Below are 7,113 nucleotides of genomic sequence, written 5' to 3' on the forward strand. Positions count from 1 at the left end.
CAGTTCGTAGCAGTGAATGAAGATGTATCATATCGATCACAAGTGCAGTATGGAGTACCTCAAGGCTCAGTTCTAGGGCCGCTACTCTTCACGCTTTATATGTTACCCTTGGGAGATATCATCAGAAAACATGGTGTTAGCTTTCACTGTTATGCTGATGATACGCAGCTCTATATTTCCTCGTAGCCCGGTGAAACACACCAATTTGAAAAACTAATGGAATGCATAGTCGATATAAAAAATTGGATGACGAGTAATTTCTTACTGCTAAATTCAGAAAAAACAGAGGTGTTAATCATAGGGCCTAAAAACTCTACTTGTAATAACCTAGAACACTGTCTAAGACTTGATGGTTGCTCTGTCAATTCTTCGTCATCAGTTAGGAACCTAGGTGTGCTACTTGATCGCAATCTTTCCTTAGAAAGCCACGTTTCTAGCATTTGTAAAACTGCATTTTTCCATCTCAAAAATATATCTAAATTACGGCCTATGCTCTCAATGTCAAATGCAGAAATGTTAATCCATGCATTTATGACTTCAAGGTTAGACTATTGTAATGCTTTATTGGGTGGTTGTTCTGCACGCTTGGTAAACAAACTACAGCTAGTCCAAAATGCAGCAGCAAGAGTTCTTACTAGAACCAGGAAGTATGACCATATTAGCCCGGTCCTGTCCACACTGCACTGGCTCCCTATCAAACATCGTATAGATTTTAAAATATTGCTTATTACTTATAAAGCCCTGAATGGTTTAGCACCTCAGTATTTGAATGAGCTCCTTTTACATTATACTCCTCTACGTCCGCTACGTTCTCAAAACTCAGGCAATTTGATAATACCTAGAATATCAAAATCAACTGCGGGCGGCAGGTCCTTTTCCTATTTGGCGCCTAAACTCTGGAATAACCTACCTAACATTGTTCGGGAGGCAGACACACTCTTGCAGTTTAAATCTAGATTAAAGACCCATCTCTTTAACCTGGCATACACATAACATACTAATATGCTTTTAATATCCAAATCCGTTAAAGGATTTTTAGGCTGCATTAATTAGGTAAACTGGAACCGGAACACTTCACATAACACCGTACTTTCTACATCATTAGAAGAATGGCATCTACGCTAATATTTGTCTGTTTCTCTCTTGTTCCGAGGTCACCGTGGCCACCAGATCCAGTCTGTGTCCAGATCAGAGGGTCACTGCAGTCACCCGGATCCAGTACGTATCCAGACCAGATGGTGGATCAGCACCTAGAAAGGACCTCTACTGCCCTGAAAGACAGCGGAGACCAGGACAACTAGAGCCCCAGATACAGATCCCCTGTAAAGACCTTGTCTCAGAGGAGCACCAGGACAAGACCACAGGAAACAGATGATTCTTCTGCACAATCTGACTTTGCTGCAGCCTGGAATTGAACTACTGGTTTCGTCTGGTCAGAGGAGAACTGGCCCCCCAACTGAGCCTGGTTTCTCCCATGGTTTTTTTCTCCATTCAGTCACAGATGGAGTTTCGGTTCCTTGCCGCTGTCGCCTCTGGCTTGCTTAGTTGGGGTCACTTCATCTACAGCGATATCGTTGACTTGATTGCAAATTAAAACAGACACTATTTCAACTGAACAGAGATGACATCAATGAATTCAATGATGAACTGCCTTTAACTATCATTTTGCATTATTGAGACACTGTTTTCCAAATGAATGTTGTTCAGTGCTTTGGCGCAATGTATTTTGTTTAAAGCACTATATAAATAAAGGTGATTGATTGATTGAACAGTTGAACACATGAACAGTCTTACAGAGCTAAACAGGACATTAAACATTTCTCTTTTCCTGTGAAATGAGGCATTTAAACTACCTTCAGGAGAGAAAACTTTACTTTAAAACTTTTTTTTAGGTGCCATTTTTGCAAAACCCTATAAACAATGATATGATAATGTGATGTAGCAGCTTATTCCGTCTCTATGCATATTATTTGTGCAAAATTCCCAATTTCAATGCAATTGAAGGAGAGCAAACATAAGAACACAATAGTTTAAAACCAGGCCTGGATTAACACAGTGTAGTGCCCTAGTGACAACATTAAAAGTGGCGGTAACACTTTAGAATAAGGTTCCATTAGTTAATGTTAGTTAACTACTTTCGTTAACATGAACTAAGCAAGAACAATCCTTCTACAGCATTTATAAGTCTTAGTTCATGTTAATTTCAACATTTACTAATGCATTATTTAAATCTAAAGTTGTGCTTGTTAACATTAGTTAATGCACTGTGAATTACCATGAACTAACAATGAATAACTGCATTTTCATTAACTAACATTAACGAAGATGAATAAATACAGTAATAAATGTATTATTCATTGTTTGTTCATGTTAATTAATACATTAACTAACATTAACTAATGGAACCTTATTCTAAAGTGTTACCAAAGTGGCATGTAGGTAAATTTACAGACATTTACAGAGGCGGCATGGATGTTTTAAATTCATAACAAAGTCGTGAGATTACATTTTTAAATATAAAATTTTAAATACAGAACTATTGTAATGATTTAAATAACTGAAATAACACTTTTTTTCAGCAAGTCACTGATTTAATCACTGAATCATTCACTCAACTGATTTGTTTGAAAGGCTGATTCATTCATTAACGAAGCAAGTCTTTATGAATGTGGAATTTAAATCATTGACTCACTAGATTCATTTAAAAATGCATTCATTCATAAACAAAACACTGCTTGAAGAAGCGCAGTGGCTCATACTGTTTGAAACTATTTTCATTGAAAATCAGGTTATATTGTCACAAGGTAGGTCACTAAATATTAACGTATTGTTTATTTTATCTGTTGTATTAATTTAATATCACATTTGAAAACTCCCTTAATAATCTTTAAAAGCTGTCACTCCAGTTCATTGTGATCTCACATAGTTCCATTTATAATCAGTGAAGCTCTTTACATTGCACAACAAATCTCTTATTTAGACCCATCTACACTGGTTTTGTTATAACAAGAGGATTTGAGTTTGCATAACTCAGCAACGAACAAAACTCCAGTTTTTTGAACAGTGAGTGGATTCAATCACACAAGTGACTGAAATGGTCGTATTGTAGAGCCCTGGCTGTGTGCCATGATATTTTCTCTCTCTCTCTTTTTTAAATTTACGTTTCGCGCAACCGCTAAACCAATGCTGCCTATCCATTGTGAATTTAATAAATTATTGGGTCATTATCTTAATAACTTGGTGCCCCCCTATTGGCTGGTGCCACAGGGCACTCACCCAATCCCCCCATATGGATAATCCGCCCTGCTTAAAACCATTGTGACTCATTGTGAAAAGAGCTATGCTGCTTACCGGTTCTTGAGCTTTTGTCCATGTAGGGTGAGTAGACACTGAGCCCAGCTGAGGTAGAACTGCAGGTGGGTGGACTTTTCCAATGTTGAGGCCACAAAGTTCAGAAGTTTATTCACATACACATCCGGCAGTGAGCTACATACCACTGTAACTGAAATGTCATACAATAATATGAAAAGACTGACAACAAAATGATTTTGAATATGATGAATATATCTGAGAATTTTAAGAGGGAACATACTTTGGTCATAAGGAACTGCTTCCAGAACCTCTCTTATGAGTGGCATTTCATTAGCCGAAAAGACAGCATAATGGCCCATGCCTACTCTTTTTTCTTCACCTGCTGCCGTATGCTTGCCGGCGTGACATCCATGTCTAGATCATAGGGGTCAAACACCAGTGAGGCGTCAAGAGAATAGATCAGCAACCCTTCAGTGGAAGCTGCCGCCCAGCTGCACCCTGAATGGAGAAGTAGTTCAATGCATCATCATTCCATTCCACATTCAATAAAAATGTTAGGAAGTTTGGAAAAACATGATTTTCAATAGTTCATTATACTGAAATCTCTTATCAGTGTGTTGTGCTGTGAAGATCAAAACTCTACCGGTAGGTGAAAAGCAGAGAGAGCTAACACGGATCTCTGGTTTAAACTGTCTGGAGCTCATATCACCTGACAGAAGAGGAGAAACAGTATTATAAATTATATATAGTATTATACTGCAGTTTATATTATATATGCAACAATAAATTCAAAGCACTTGAACTGCTCAGCTACACTGATTGGCAGGTTTACTAATCAGTGAGTTGTGGACTCGCCTCTCTTGACTCCAGAAAGACTGAGCTCCACTCCGTCTCCATCCCCTGTGCCTTCATCCACTAAAGAGAGACTACCAAACTCTGTCATCTTACGCCTGTCGAGGAACTCCTGAAAAAAAGAACATTGCAGATGTAGTCCAGTGATCATGTGGCATTTCTCATGCCTGACAAATCACTAAAGCGTCAACGGGTGGGTCAAAGAGGCTATGATGAAGTAGCAGGTGTTGATTTGTGTTAACTCTATTTTGCAATAAAAACTCAAAGTAGAAAATAAGTCATTGGGAGCTTGGTTTCAGTAAAAGCAGTTTTTGGACTTATGAGGATATTTCGAGTTCTGAAACATAGGGTATACTTCTAGATTTTTTTAGCCTCTTTCATAAGTCACTAGATCAGTTCACAACCCGTTAATAAGAACATTATTAGAATACAATTTGTTATTAAGAAATCCTTTTATCAATATCAAAATGGGAAGTTTTGTTTCATAGACATTTTAATGTCTCTATATGCAGTGAATACAAACAAATATGCTAAACAAGTGTGTGTACCTCCATAACATCCAGAGAGAGATTACAGGAGATCTCAAACTTCTTCATAAGAACATGTTCCTTAATGTTATAAATGCACAAACTTTGACTGCCCATAGTATTGATTCACCATCTGCTGAGTAGCACAATGATGTGAAAGGACCTACAAATCAATTACAGGAAATAAGTGATTAATGAGGTTTCTCACACATCTAGGTTCAGCAGGGTAAATTAGGTTTATTGGGGGTTATGTAGAAATCCAGCCAGTTTTTTTTTACTAAATAACTGATACAAGTTTATGTACTGTACATTATCCCTTACTACACGGCTACTTGCCACATAAGCTAATAATCAGGCACAAACATTTGACCACCTAAATATAAATAAGGACATAATGCACAAAATTAAGCATTTTAAAAAACTTTTTAAAAATCTGTTTATTATCATAAATCTATTACAGTGTATAAAATCATTCTAGCAACAATATTTACTTCAATACTGGCATTGTATATATATACATACTTCAACAATATTACTACATGTCTAATATTAAAGCTAAAGTACTATCAAAAGTTTTAGGCACTTCTGGAAAAATGCTGTAAAATGTGGAAGCTGTCAAAAATTATGTCATAAATAGATTTTCTTTATCAGTTAACTTATATTAACAAAATTAAATCAAGATTTGCTGTGATCATCCTTTTCGTTTAAAGCAGCTTTTTGCCTTCTGTGCACTTGCACATTGTTTTTCAGGTTGCTTTGCATCTTGGAGACATTGCCATAGTTCTTCTGGATTTGGTCTGCCTTAGTTTGTTCTGTTTCTTCAGAGATCAGATCTCTGTGTGGAGCACTGGCTGTTGTCAGACTGCTTGTGCAAATCTTTCTGAATTATTACAATTAAATGGCAAAATGAATGTTTGGAAAATGATATTTCCTACTGACAAACTACAGCAAAAGATAGAAATAACTGTATATATATATATATATATATATATATATATATATATATATATATATATATACACACACACACACACACACACACACACATATATATATATATATATATATATATATATATATATTTTTTTTTTTTTTTTCAGTAAATATATTTATAAAGGTGCTGTTGACATGACATTTTCATCAGATGTCGGTAGCAATCCAAGAAATACATACATACAAGGAAAACAAAACAAGTAAGTTCTGTGTAATAAAATGGAATGATGGGAAAAAAAGTATTGAACACATGAAGAAAGGGAGGTGCAAAAAGGCAAGGAAAGCCAAGACACCAGCTGAAATCTGTCAGTAATTAGAAAGCACATTTCTAATATGGTGGGTTAAAGGGCCATCAATTGGAGTAAATAAATAAAACAGGACAGAACCAAAAAATAGATATTACTGAATTTATTGCAAATGTAATATAATAATGCATTTTTGTTACATAGAAATCCACTTGACAGTAAAGCATTGATTTTGAGCTAGAATTGCAGGAAATTTACTACTCATCATTTCTGTGATCATTTTCTCACCCTTCTGTGGAAAACAAAAGAAGATATTTTGTATTTTACCAAACCATTTTGGTTACCCCTGAGTTCTACTGTATGGACAACAAATGTCAAATAATCTTTTATGTTCTACAGAAGAAAGAAATTTATACAGGTTTGGAATGACAATTGATATTGTATTTCATTATCATTGATAATGATATTGAGTAAATTATTATTCTTTTTTTGGGGGGGTGGGGGGAGGTCTCCCTTTAAGAACATTATTATTTGTAAATAGTAAACACCAACTTTATATAAAGATAGTGTGATATTTATTTATATTATATATTTATGTTATATTTATATATTATATATACATATATTTTTATGTAATATATATTTTTTTACTGATATTTATTTTTAATCAGGATCTTACTGAATCAACATTTTACTTCAGCTAAAAATTCTTTAGAACTAAACTAAATAAGTATTAGTAAGATGGTGGTCACAAGAAGTAAAACCATGGTTATATATAGTATAGTATAAAAAAAAAGAAAAACCTACAAAAACTTAATTTGAATATTCCTCAGTATATAATAACAGTATAATTTACAATAAATCAATTTCTACCAAAACACAGGCTCTGTGTACCATGTTAATATCTGCATTATGGTGCTGAATGACAAGCCTACTGGTGTTTTCCAATATACCTCTTCATGCATTTTCCATTGTTATTGCAACACTACAGAACCTTAATTGTTCTCATATCACACGATTGTATAGATCAAGTGACTGATCAAGCTTTTTATCACTTATAAATCGTGTCAGAAGCGCAGTGCAGGTGATTGATCCCACTCTGCTTTATGCGCTGCTGGTGGATGGATCGGGTGGGATGCAAACCGCTTCACACGTTTGGAGTAATTTAAAAACAGCGCCTAATT

General features: G+C 35.2%; 1 pseudogene; it reads right to left on the bottom strand.

Moving 5' to 3' along the window:
• Positions 1 to 4,171: 4,171 nt before the first annotated feature.
• The window catches only part of LOC113044784 (periodic tryptophan protein 2 homolog), a 7,131-nt pseudogene continuing 4,189 nt past the window's right edge, over positions 4,172 to 7,113 (bottom strand).

The sequence above is a fragment of the Carassius auratus genome, chromosome 26 (genome assembly GCF_003368295.1).
Source record: "Carassius auratus strain Wakin chromosome 26, ASM336829v1, whole genome shotgun sequence".
Taxonomy (NCBI): Eukaryota; Metazoa; Chordata; class Actinopteri; order Cypriniformes; family Cyprinidae; genus Carassius; species Carassius auratus.